General features: G+C 41.2%; 1 protein-coding gene across 4 annotated transcripts in view; it reads left to right on the forward strand.

Moving 5' to 3' along the window:
* ccdc146 (coiled-coil domain containing 146) overlaps nt 1–14,797 on the forward strand; it is a 145,387-nt gene that overhangs the window by 39,782 nt on the left and 90,808 nt on the right. The window lies entirely within an intron of this gene.

Genomic DNA, 14,797 nt, shown 5'->3' on the forward strand with positions numbered 1-14,797 from the left:
GAGGATTCCAGCTCAGAAAAAGGCCCTTTAGCATATTGAGTACGCACCGATTAAAAATAACACCTAGCTATTCTAATTCCTTTTTTCAGCACTTGGTCCATAGCCTGTGTGCCTTGCATCACAGTGCACATCTAAACACCTCTTAAACGTTTGAAGGTTTCTGCCTCTGTCACTCTTACAGGCAGTTAGTTCCATGTTCACACCAGCCTCTGGATGCTTAAAAAAAAAGTCCTCACATCCTGTAAATCTCCTCCCCCTTATCTTAAATCTATGTCCCCCGCTCATTGATCCCTCCACTAAGAGAAAAGATTTCTTCCTGTTTACCCTATCAACGCACCTCATAATTTTATAAATCTCAAACATGTTTCTTCTCAGTCTTCTCTGCGCCAAGGAGAACAATTTATCTATAGATCTAAAACTCTCCAGTCCAGGCAACATCCAACATCACCTCTGCACTGTCTCTACTGCAGTTATATCCTTCTTATAATTTAGATTCCAAAACTGCACCCAGTACTCTAGCTATGGCCTAAACAATGTTTTACACAGTTCCAGCATAACTTCCCAGCTCCTAAACTCTATGCCTTGGCTAATAAAGGCAAGAATCACAAAGACGTTCTTAACCATTTTATCTCCCTGTCCTACTACCTTAAGGGATCAGTGGACATGGACACCAAAGTCCACCTGATTTCCAGGGTCCTACTGTTCTATATTCCCCTGCCTTGTTTGAATTTCCCAAATGCATCACCTTACACTTACAGAGTCATAGAGTCACAGAGATGTACAGCATGGAAACAGACCTTACTGTCCAACCCGTCCATGCCAACCAGATATCCCAACCCAATCTAGTCCCACCTGCCAGCACCCGGCCCATATCCCTCCAAACCTTCCTATTCATATACCCATCCAAATGCCTCTTAAATGGTGCAATTGTACTAGCCTCCACCATTTCCTCTGGCAGCTCATTCCATACATGTACCACCCTCTGCATGAAAAAGTTGCCCCTTAGGTCTCTTTTATATCTTTCCCCTCTCACCCTAAATCTATGCCCTTTAGTTGTGGACTCCCTGACCCCAGGGAAAAGACTTTATCTATTTATCCTATCCATGCCCCTCATATTTTTGTAAACCTCTATAAGGTCACCCCTCAGCCTCCGACACTCCAGGGAAAACAGCCCCAGCCTGTTCAGCCTCTCCCCATAGCTCAAATCCTCCAACCCTGGCAACATCCTTGTACATCTTTTCTGAACCCTTTCAAGTTTCACAACATCTTTCCGATAGGAAGGAGACCAGAATTGCATGCAATATTCCAACAGTGGCCTAACCAATGTCCTGTACAGCCACAATATGACCTCCCAACACCTGTACTCAGTACTCTGACCAATAAAGGAAAGCATACCAAACGCCTTCTTCACTATCCTATCTACCTGCGACTCCACTTTCAGGAAGCTAAGAACCTGCACTCCAAGGTCTTTTTGTTCAGCAGCACTCCCTAGGACCTTACCATTAAGTGTATAAGTCCTGCTAAGATTTGCATTCTCAATATGCAGCACTTCGCATTTGTCTGAATTAAATTCCATCTGCCACTTCTCAGCCCATTGGCCCATCTGCTCCAGATCCTGTTGTAATCTGAGGTAACCCTCTTCACTGTCCACTCCAACTCCAATTTTGGTGTCATCTGCAAACTTACTAACTGTACCTTTTATGCTCACATCCAAATCATTTATGTAAATGACAAAAAGTAGAGGACCCAGCACTGATCCTTGTGGCACTCCAATGGTCACAGGGCTCTGAATTTCCCACTGATCAGCCCATCTATGTCCTCCTGTAATCTAAGACTGTCTTCACTATTTACTACACCACTAATCTGCAAACATATTAATCAAACCTCCTACATTCAAGTCTAAATCATTTATATAAGTCATAATCCTTTTGGGACCGCACTGGGCATAGTCACGGAGAATTGCCTCGACCATCATCTTCTGATTCCTGCCATTCAGCCAGTTCTAGAGCTAATCAGCCCTTGGATTCCAGGGCCTGTAACCTTTGCTGTCAGTCTCCTATCAGGACCTTATCAGAAGCCTTGCTGAAATCCAAGTAGACTACATCAAATACATTGCCTTCAGCTACACACCTGATCATCTCTTCAAAAAAATTCAATCAGGTTGGTCAGACATGACCTCCCATTGAAAAAAAACATGTTGACCATTCTTGATTAATCTCTGCCTCTCCAAGTACAAATTAATTCTGTCCCTCAGAATTGCTACCAATAGTTTCCCAACTACTGAGCTTAAACTGACCGGCTTGTAGTTTCTCAATTCATTCTTTCCACCTTTCTTGTATGACATTGGCTATCCTCCTGTCTTCAGGCACCTCCCCTGTGATCAGAAAGGAATTGAAAATTATTGCCAATGTCCCTTCCTATTTTCTCCCTTGTCTGACTCAACTGCCTGGGATACATTTCATCTGGCCCTGGAGATACATCTACTTTGAAGCCTGCCAAACCACTTAAAATCTCCTCTCTGTCCATGCTAATTTCTTTAATTGTATCACTATCTTTCTCTCTGATTTCTATACCCATATCATCCTTCTCACTAGTAAGTGCCAACACAAATTATTAATTTAGAACCCTACCTACATCCTCCTGCTTCATTCCCATGTTACCACTGTGGTCCTTAATGAGCTCTACTCTTTCCTTAGTTATCCTTTGCCATCAATGTACTTGTTCATTGTTTCCACCTGTTTACTGTCTAGTAGTAACTAATTATTCTGTCTTCTCAGGGGTCCAATCTCTAGTTTAATTCTCTTTACCAAGAAATCGAAATGTTCTTTTAATATCTTATTAAATTCTTCCCACAGACTCCAAAATTTCTCTCCTTATTCCTCTTACTTTGATAGATTTTCAGCTCATTGCCCAGGCAGATAATTCTGCCAATTTTATTGTGTTTTTTTTCCCAGCAACATGTAACTAGGCAACAAATCAACAATCTATCAAGAGCTAACCATGCATAGGAGTAAACAAAGGGGAATTTCTTCCAACTACAAAGAGCATATTTGTTAAAAAGTATAATAAACGGTCAAGGGAAGGTCAAAAAATTGGATTAATTTCAAACTACATATTTAGTTGATGCGCAACATTTTGAATGTTCCATGTTTGTCAGTAGGAAATGTTATGACTTGGACTGTAAAAAGATTTAGTGCCTAGTGAATAGTTACAAATGTCTGAAGTAATAAAAGATTATAGATGATGTTCTCCAAATGGCAAAGGCAGTGTGTAACTGAATCATAAGCTGAACATTTAACATATGCAGAAAGCAAGCACACAATGGGCATCATGACCAATCTGCATGTTCAATAACAGCAGAAAAAGCTAACCGGGTGTTTGTGCCTGAGTTGATTTTGATTGTCAAGTGTATGAAAAAGAGAGGAATATTTGGTAGGTGTGATGCCATATAAAAGCAGCATGTGCCTTTTAAAGGGGCAGGGTACCGTCTGTGAATTATTTGAGTCAATCCTATACAGATGGCACCTAGAAAATGTTCCACAGGGTCACTTCAATTTTCAGACATCATTCTGGAACTTTTTTGGAAAGTGTGACCAAGAAGAGGAGATACCTTTTCAGACTGTTTCTAGGACCTATGGGCAATATAGCAAAAAATTCAATGATTTAGCTAAAACTACTCAGGTAAAACTCCAACACAAACTCTCTTCTCATCTGTGCAACCTCAATGATGACACAGCTCCCCTTGCCTACACCACCTCACTACCTATAATCAAAGCAACAAATTTAACTGAACTTCCTTCTGCTGCCACTTGTACATGTTGCACTTGCTGCTGTCTTCAAAAATATCTGTCACCTTCCCCGCATCTATCAATTTCATACATCGTCCATACTACTCTCCCACAATGAACATACTTGTACAATCTTCCAGCTGCTGACATGAATAAATTCCTTTTTTTTTGTTAGGCAAGCTTGTACACCATACCATAGAACTGATAAGGAAAGGAGAGGCATCATGCCATAGATTCTGTGCCAATTGTAGCAGACTACAGTGAAGCTAGTGGTCACAAAGCCTGTCACAAATGTTGCAACTGACAATGTCAGATAATACATTCTGAAGATCACTTATTCACTTTACTTTCTTTGCCTCTGCTCACTGAACTGTCAATCTCATACACAGTATGTCAAAGCCTTCAACTGCACCCATTTATTTCCACTACCTTTATCATTAACTGATAATCTATTACTCTCTTTTTATAGGTCCAATCAAAGTAAAGGACCTAGTTGAAGGAGAGATTTAAGAGGTTCACTAAAATCCAATGAATGCATGTTGTATTCAAGCCTCCTCCTGTCTTTTCACACCTAAATCTACCATTATACCTATTTATTCTCTTCTCCTTCATACTCTTGTCTATTTCGCTCGAATAGATCTATAAATGCATCAGTTAAGAGATTTGCATTGAGAGATTCATCAGATATGTGTACATGAACGTGGACAGGGGATAGGTTGACTCAGAAACTTGGCTTGTTTTATTCACAGTTTATGATAAGTTGATTGACCATCTGGGATAGTAGTAAAGGATGCTAAGATTGACCTTCATGTGACTGGACTGAAGAAGGGAAGATCAGTTAGAGTTCTTGTTCCTAAATTTATGAATCCCTTTTGAATTCTGATGCTTGTACATAGATGTTCCCCAACCAGAAACTGTGGATGAACCGGGAGATCCATTGCCTACTGAACTTCAGGTATGGCGATCAAATCAGGGGACCCTGACGTTTAAATTAAATCCTAAGTTCACGGATGCTGCATTGGATGCCATAGTCATGGATGTTGACAGAAGGAGAGAGGCTGTTGGTTCACGGAGGGGAGCCAGGAAAGACACAAGGACCACCTTCCAAAGGATATGAAAAGAGTCTGGCCAGGAGGACCTGTCAGGGTGGCACAAGAGGCTTAACTACCTCATTCTGATGGTCAATGTCAATGAATGCATCATCTAAGGATATCATACCCATACCTAAAAGTCTATATTGCTTAATGCACCTCACGCCACCACTCATCCATCAGTAGCGCTCATTCTGGAACAGGACTCACTTTTAATATTCAGAAGATCCATCTCACCCTCAAAATATTCATCTGTGGAAGGCATATCACCTAAAGGTAATGAAACTATAGGCCCCATATCTTTTCCAGCTTTGTATAAAGGGGACCAAGTCATTTATGCTTCCTCTGAGCATGTATCAACATGCCTTGTCAAGTCCAGGAAATCACCACAATACCTCCAAAGTCTCTCCAATGTACAGCCAGACATTTTGCAATAGCAGCCTAAATCACCTTCCCTATAAGTTGGTTGCCTGACCCTTAAGGACGGCATGGTGGCACGGTGGTTAGCACTACTGACTGAATGCCAGGGTCTGGTTTTGATTATGATCTAGCCAATTGGGAACTTTCTGATGCATAATTGACATGCCTATTCAAGTATATGCAAATTATCTTCCCAACATTAGGCACTGCACTTCATGTGGTTGCACACCCAAGTTTGACCTCATTAGCATTGGCTGTAGCTCAGGTAAAAACAATGACTGCAGATGCTGGAAACCAGATTCTGGAGTAGTGGTGCTGGAAAAGCACAGCAGTTCAGGCTCCTTGGCTGTAGCTCAGCAATGCTACAGAGCCTAATTTCACACCAAATATTTGCAGTCAGAAAAGAATATTTAGTCAATTCGATTGATTACTTTCAAGAATCAACTGCAATTTTGATGGAGCTTAATAAAGGTTAAATAGAAACTCTATACCTAAGGCAATTTGTAACTCTAGTGTATCTAATGAATCGCATGCCATCAACCTTGCAATGAGTGTCAGGTGTGGCTGTGGTGATAGTACATTCACATTGGAGTCACATGGTTCTTCATTCAAGTCTCAGTCTAGAGCATCAGAACAAAAATTATAATTGACATTTAAGTGAAGTAGTATGGGAGTATTGCACTGTTTGGAGGTGCTGTCTTTGGAGGTACTATCTTTCAGATGAGACATTAAAGCAATGTTCCACTTGGCTGTTTGATTGGCTGTAAAAGACACTATTTTGAAGAATAGCAGGGTAGTTATTTCCAGTGTCCTCACATATAGTTATCCCTCAATCAAAAAAGTTACAAGTCAGATCTAGTCATTATTACATTAGTGATTACAGGACTTTGCCGTTCACAATTTGACCGGTGTTTCCTACATCTTAAACAGTGACTCCACTTAATGAAAAAGTTAGCATATTGCATGTTGCATAATTGCAAGATTTTATTTATTTTATTTGTTATAAGATCAGCTCAACTAATATTTGCTTTCAATAAATAAAATGCTGGAAGTGTTACAAAATTAAGGAACAAATTATAATGTGCACTTTTAGCTATTCGGTAGCTGAGGAGGAAATGGCTTGGATGGTTGGAGGAACAGAACTTCCAATTTAATGACAAAGCTTAGGAGATCCTACAATACAAGAAGATTATTTTAGGTGAGTGTCAAAAATCCACAATCTGTGCCTCTGAAAGGTTGCACAGTTGCTGACTGAGCAGTAGAGCAACATTCTGAGGCCTCTGAATTGGAGACATCATAAGTTGAAGAGGAGATTAGATTCCCTACAGTATGGAAACAGACCCCAAAGAGTAACCTACCCAGACCGATTTCCCTCTGACTAATGCACCTAATGCTATGGGCAATTTAGCATGGCATTTAATCCATCTAACCTGCACACCTTTTGGAGGAAACCAGAGCACCCGGAGGAAACCCACACAGACACGGGGAGAATATGCAAACTCCACACAGACAGTCGCCCAAGGCTGGAATCAAAACCATGTCATTCAGAATTGATGAAGAGCATGAAGGAAATTTTATAAGATACAGCTTTCTCTAATTTGTGATCTGGTTAGAAGACTAGCAAATAGACTGTTATTCTTACTCTGTTTTACTTACTGGTGTTAAAAAAAAATCAAAGAAAGAAATGCAATTCACAACCGCCAGATATCTCAAACTTTCCAGCCAATGAAGTATGCTTGAAATGTAGTCATTATTGTGATATAGGAAATTAGCCATGGAAAGCCGACAAGACCACATCTGGTTACATTTTAGAATCATGGTGCATTGATTTATGAGTTTTAATTCTTAGAACTAATGTTTATTTTCTTTTTACACATTAATTCTAGTCAATTCTAGTCTCACCAGAACGAAGGACCCAATACCTAGCATGAGCAAAACTAATGTAGTGTACAAAATCCCATGCAAGGACTGCACAAAACATCATATAGGACAAACAGGAAGACAGCTAACGATCCGCATCCATGAACATCAACTAGCCACGAAACGACACGACCAGCTATCCTTAGTAGCCACACATGCAGACGACAAGCAACATGAATTCGATTGGGACAACACTACCATTATAGGGCAAGCGAAACAAAGTACAGCCAGGGAATTCCTAGAAGCATGGCACTCATCCACACACTCCATCAACAAACACATCAACCTGGACCCAATATACCGGCCACTACAGCGGACAGCTGAAACTGACAACCGGAAGCGGCAGGGACAGGCCACTATAAATGCCGGAGGAAAGATCACAGAAGCGCTTCACAGGAGGCTCCCAAGCACTGAGGATGTCACCTAGACAGGGGACGAAACGTTTGCAACAACAATTTCCAGCTCAGCGAACAGAACTACAACAACGAGCACCCGAGCTACAAATCTTCTCCCAAACTTTGAATTCTAGTCAAGTTAGGTATAGAACTGGCTTGAAGCTAGAAGACTGAGGGTGGTGGTGGAAGGTAACTTTTCAGGTTGAAGGCCTGTGACAAGTGGAGTGCCACAAGGATCGGTGTTGGGTCCACTACTTTTTTGTCATTTATATAAATGATTTGGGTGTGAACATAGTTAGTAAATTTGCAGATTACACCAAAATTGGAGGTGTGGTGGTCAGCGAAAAGTTTATCTCACAGTACAACGGATCTTGATCAGATGGGTCAATGGGCTGAGGAGTGGCAGATGGAGTTTAATTTAGATAAATGCAAGGTGCTGTATTTTGGAAAAGCAAATCAGAGCAGGACTTATACACTTAATGTTGCTGAACAAAAAGACCTTGGAGTGCAGGTTGATAGTTCCTTGAAAGCAGGTAGACAAGATAGTGAAAAAGGCATTTGGTATGCTTTCCTTCGTTGGTCAGAGCATTTAGTATAGGAGTTGGGAGTTCATATTGTGGCTGTACAGGCCACTTTTGGAATATTACATGCAATTCTGGTCTCCTCCCTATTGGAAGGATGTTGTGAAACTTGAAAGGGTTCAGAAGAGGTGTACAAGGATGTTGCCAGGATTGGAGGATTTCAGTTATAGGGAGAGGCTGAATAGGCTGGGGCTATTTTCCCTAGAGTGTCGGAGGCTGTGAGGTGACCTATGGAGGTTTATAAAATCATGAGGTGCATGGGTAGGATAAATAGACAAGGTGTTTTCCTTGGGATGGGGGAGTCCAGAACTAGAGGTCATAGGTTTAGGATAAGAGGGCAAGATATAAAAAGGAGCTAAGGGGCAACGCTTTCCCGCGGAGGGTGGTCTATGTTTGGAATGAGCTTCCAGAGGAACTTGTACAATTGCAGCATTTATGAGGCATCTGGATGGGTATATGAATAGGAAAGGTTTAGAGGGATATGTGCCAGTGTTAGCAAATGGTACTGGATTAGGTTAGGATATCTGTTCAGCATGGACGAGTTGGACCAGAGGGTCTGTTTCTGTGCTGTACATCTCTATGACTATGACTAAGAATTTAGTAATAATGCCATTAATATGTATTGATTATATATAAACACAGCATTTTGTTTAATGGATTTGGCTTTAATAAACATTTTTGTTTTGTTTATGGTTTCCAGTTGAGCTGGAAATATTCTATGTTGCGACATTTATTTTTGGTGCCAAACACATTGTGACAGAACAACAAAGCATCAGTCTCAAGGGATCCAAAGTTCTTCCCTCTATTCTTGAAAAAAACATGTTTACATTTTCAGCGTTTTTTTTAAAGGGGAAGACATTACCAAAATATATATGTAATATTCTGTGTTTTAGAAGATAATTCAAATTTGAATACTTTTCATGATTTTATAAACCAATGATGGAAGTCATTTTTGTTTACTCTGATTCCATTCCATTCAGAAGAATTTAGTTAGGGTTTGTTTACAATATGACAAAGAATGTGTTCTACCCCCTCTAATTTAAAAGACCAAATTATTTTTAATGTGGTTGCCAAAGAATTTATCCATTGATGGGAAGTCTTCAAAATCAAAGTATAGTATCTTCTACCATTGTTTTTCCTCCTTATGAGATTATTTGAGCTTTTATGGTAATGTCAGTTTACAAAAGCTTGAAAGACTTTTCCACCATTTACAGTTTTTTCAAGTCTTAAATCACAGCATGCCATTATATCTCTATACTGAATGGTTTATCATTTTCAGCAATATATGTGCAGCGTTCCCTCCATATTTAATCCAATTTTAATACTCAAGATTTTAGTTAATATTTTTTGACAGAGGGAAAGTATAGCTAGCAAAGGTTCATAAGTTTGGCTTGCTTCTTAACAGTTGCATTAGTAGAAACCTTCTATCTTACCTTTTACTCGTAATTGACAGTGATTATGTAGTGCAGTTAGAAATAAGAACAGAAGTTGCCTTTGTGTAGCACTTTCATTATCTCATGACACCTTAAGGCACTTATAGCTAAGCACTTTAAATGAGGAGACAAGGAGATAAAGAACAAAGAACAGTACAGTACAGCACAGGAACAGGCCCTTCAGCCCACCAAGACTGCACTGACATGTGATGCCTTTCTAAACTAAACATTTTTCACTTCTACACAGTCCATACCCCTCTATTCCCTACCTATTCATACATCTGTCAAGATGCGTCTTAAATGTTGCTATTATATCTACCTCCACTATCTCTTTAGGTAGCACATTCCAGGTACTTACCCCCTCTGTGTAATACACTTGCCTAACACATTGCCTTTAAATTTACCCCTTTAACCTTAAACCTAAGTCCCATAAAGATTGACATCTCTACCCTGGGAAAAAGACTCTGACTGTTCATTCTATTCACGCCTTTCACAATTTTGTAAACTTCTATAAGTTTCCACCCCCCCCCCCCCCCCCCCCACCGCCACACACACACACACAGACACACACGCACACAATCCTTCAATGTTCAATTGAAAACAAACCAAGTTTGTCCATTCTGTCTTCCAAATCAGGCAGCATTTTGGTAAACCATTTCTGTATCTTCTCTAATCTCTCCACATCCTTCTTGTAGTGTGGCAACCAGAACCTGTACACAATATTTCAAATGTGACCTAACTAAGGTTATATAACATTGTAACATGACTTGCCAATTTTATACTCTATGCCCTGAACAATGAAGGCATGCAAGCCATATGTCTTCTTGACCACCTTATCCATTTGTTGCCAATTTCAGGGAACTGTGGATCCGTATGCCTAGATGCCCAAATGCTTTTATAGCTCTATTATACTAAGGATTCCTTTTACTGTATACCTTCCAACTGTATTGGACCTTCCAAAAAGCATCACCTCACATTTGTCTGAGTTAAACTCCATTTGCCATTTTTCTAATCAAATCTTCAACCTATCTATTTTCTGCTATCGCCTCTTGCAATCCCTCTCCCCCTTTTTCCTCTTAATTATTTAATATTTGGTATCTATTTGTGTCTTCGGCAGTAAAGACTGATACAAAGTATTTATTCAATTCCTCTGTGCCTGGCTCATCTTCCCAAGGACTCTGTGTCAGCTTTGGTCTCTCTTCCTTTTTATATATTTAAATAAGCTCTTGATATTACTCGCAAGTTTGCCCAAAGTTTATTTTCTTCCTCTTTTCTTTTCAGGCATCTTCTGTTGGTTTTTTAGAAAAATTCCAAATTCTCTGGCTTACCATTCATCCTTGCCACATTGTATGCTTTTACTTTTAATTTGGTGTTGTCCACAACTTCCCTGGTTATCCATGGCCTGTTTCCTAGAATTCTCCTTTCTAACCGGAATATATCTTTGTTGTGAGTAATGATTTATTGTCTTAAATGTGTGCCTTTGTTCCTCAACAATCTTTGCTGCTAAGTCCTTTTCAAGTCCACTCTACCTGATTCTGCCCACATTCTATTGTCATTACACTCAGGTTTAACATAGTTATTTCCAAATTAATTTTCTCACTCTCAAACTGAGTTCTAAATTCTACCATTTTGTGGTCATTGTTTTCTAGGTGACTTTTTACTCCGAAATCATTTATTAAACCTGCTTCATTATACATTGCCAAATCTAAAGTAATCTGATCCTAGTTGGTTCAACAATATATTGTTCTAACAAACTGTTCCAAATGCACTTTATAATTTCTTCCTATTGGCTATGTCTGCCAATTTCACTTCTTGCCATGTTTCATGGTGCTGTAGCACTTTAAATTAAAATTCTAATCCCTTTATATCCTCCCCTTGCATACACATATAGACAAATAGAAAGGAAAAAAAAACAGAAATTGCTGGAAAAACTCAGCAGGTGTGGCAGCATCTGTGGAGACAAAGCCAAGTTAACATTTTGGGTGCACTGACCCTTCTTCAGAAATGTTAACTCTGCTTTGTCTCCACAGATGCTGCCACACCTGCTGAGTTTTTCCAGCAATTTTTAATTTTGTTTTTGATTTCCAACGTCTACAGTTCTTTTGGAGTTTTTTTCAGAAAAAAATACATTATGGGCAGAGGATAACCAGGAAATGGTTCAGTTGTTCTATTCATGGGTTGCTGAGATTATTCTTATGATTCTTCTGCTGGTTAGAATGTTGTTTCACAGTCATTTTTCATCAGATACATCCACTGGTTTGCAAGAGACACAAGGTGGCTGGTTCACCTATAAAAGACTCAATTTTGTCTTATCAGTTAAAAGTCACAGCCTACAACAACTGCTGAAGGAAAGGTTGACTGGTTTTCCTCAGGTTCAAATGGGTTTTGAGTGCAGAAATACACAGCACTTGAGCTGGTAGCAATCAAAGCACTTCTCCCAAGCTTGTTCCTAGCCCCAAGCTATTCAGTTGCCTGAGAACCAATCACACAGTTCTTTATAAGCAAAATGCTTCTGTCATTGCCCGCATGCGCCCCAGCTATGTCCAAACCAAAGGAGTAGCCATGGGCACCCGCATGGGCCCCAGCTATGCCTGCCTCTTCGTAGGATATGTGGAACAGTCCATTTTCCGCAGCTACACTGGCACCACCCCCCACCTTTTCCTCTGCTACATCGATGACTGTATCAGCGCTGCCTTGTGCTCCCACCAGGAGGTTGTACGGTTCATCCACTTTACCAACACCTTCCAGCCTGACCTCAAATTCACCTGGACCATCTCAGACTACTCCCTCCCCTTCCTAGACCTTTCCATTTCTATCTCGGGCGACCGAATCAACACGGACATTTACTATAAACCGACCGACTCCCACAGCTACTTAGACTACACCTCCTCCCACCCTGCCCCCTGTAAAAACGCCATCCCATATTCCCAATTCCTTCGTCTCCGCCGCATCTGCTCCCTGGAGGACCAGTTCCAAAACTGTACAACCCAGATGGTCTCCTTCTTCAAAGACCGCAATTTCCCCCCAGACTTGGTCGACGATGCCCTCCACCGCGTCTCCTCCACTTCCCGCTCCTCCGCCCTTGAGCCCCGCCCCTCCAACCGCCACCAGGACAGAACCCCACTGGTCCTCACCTACCACCCCACCAACCTCCATATACAGCGTATCATCCGCCATCATTTCCACCACCTCCAAATGGACCCCACCACCAAGGATATATTTCCCTCCCCTCCCCTATCAGCGTTCCAAAAAGACCACTCCCTCTGTGACTCCCTCGTCAGGTCCACAACCCCCACCAACCCAACCTCCAATCCCGGCACCTTTCCCCTGCAACCGCAAGAAATGTAAAACTTGCGCCACACCTCCCCCCTTACCTCCCTCCAAGGCCCCAAGGGATACTTCCATATCCGCCACAAATTCACCTGCACCTCCACACACATCATTTATTGCATCCTCTGCACCCGATGTGGCCTCCTCTATATTGGGGAGACAGGCCGCCTACTTGCAGAACGTTTCAGAGAACACCTCTGGGACACCCGGACCAACCAACCCAACCACCCCGTGGCTCAACACTTCAACTCCCCCTCCCACTCCACCAAGGACATGCAGGTCCTTGGACTCCTCCATCGCCAGACCATAGCAACACGACGGTTGGAGGAAGAGCGCCTCATCTTCCGTCTAGGAACCCTCCAACCACAAGGGATGAACTCGGATTTCTCCAGTTTCCTCATTTCCCCTCCCCCCACCTTGTCTCAGTCAAATCCCTCGAACTCAGCACCACCTTCCTAACCTGCAATCTTCTTCCTGACCTCTCCGCCCCCACCCCACTCCGGCCTATCAGCCTCACCTTGACCTCCTTCCACCCATCGCATTTCCAACGCCCCTCCCCCAAGTCCCTCCTCCCTACCTTTTATCTTAGCCTGCTGGACACACTTTCCTCATTCCTGAAGAAAGGCTTATGCCCGAAACATCGATTCTCCTGTTACTTGGATGCTGCCTGACCTGCTGCGCTTTTCCAGCAACACATTTTCAGCTATGGACTAGTGACCAGTTATCAGTCAAGTCTGTACAGAACCCTTCAGCTCCAACTCACCTGTCACCAGCTCAATCACTGCTTATTCAAACAGCTACTTATGCAATGTTTTCATAAATGTCAGATTTCTTGTTTTCCAAAACATACAGCAATCTTTGGAAATATTGGTTTCAGAACAGTTCTTCCTCATTTTAATCCATAATTTTAAAAGCACAAGAAGTTGATGTCTTATACTTCAACAATTTACATGAAGAGTAAAGTCATTCATAATTAATGTACCACCTTTTTTATATGCCATGTTATCTCCTGGTTTATTCTCTGTCCGACAATATAACTTATGTACAATATAACTACGGTTAGGGGGTCTATAACTCCTCCCACCACTACCTTCTTCCCCTTGTTATTTCATACCTCCATCTATATGGGTTCTACGTCTCCTGATGCAGGATCATTTCTGGCTTTCACATTTATTTAATCAAATACTAACATTGCTACTCCTTCTTGCCTATTGTTTTGAAAAGTGACATACCCCTGAATATTTAGTTTCTAGCTTTGATGTTCATGTAACTATGTCTCTGTGATAGCTATAAGATCATACCGATTAACGTCTATTTCTGCTATTAATTGATTTATTTTGTCCAAATACTACATGCGCTCAAGTAAAGAGCCATCAAATTTTGCCTTTTTATCTCCCTTTGGTCGTATTTCCCATTGTTTTTCCAGGTTTGTACACTCTGTCCCTTCCTGTCCCACTCTGGGTATCATTATCCAAAAAGCTGTTTTGCAATGCATATATCATAGAATCCCTACAGCACAGGAATAGGCCATTTGTAAAAAGTAACCCACCCAGACCTGTTCCCCTAAACTATTACTCCACATTTTCCTAACTAATGCACCCAACCTACACCATCCCTGGAGACTATGGGCAAGAGATAGGATTTATAATCATCTGGAAAGGAATAATTTGATTAGGGATAGTCAACACGGTTATGTGAAGGGTAGGTTGTGCCTAACTAGCTTGATTGAGTTAATCGAGAAGGTGATAAAACAGTTGGATGAAAGTAAAGCAGCTGATGTGGTGTATATGGACTTCTGTAAGGTGTATGATAAAGTTCCACACAATAGGCTATTGCACA

Source organism: Chiloscyllium plagiosum, unplaced genomic scaffold (assembly GCF_037043375.1).
Source record: "Chiloscyllium plagiosum isolate Xiang-an unplaced genomic scaffold, Cpla_swu_hap1 HiC_scaffold_23, whole genome shotgun sequence".
NCBI lineage: Eukaryota > Metazoa > Chordata > Chondrichthyes > Orectolobiformes > Hemiscylliidae > Chiloscyllium > Chiloscyllium plagiosum.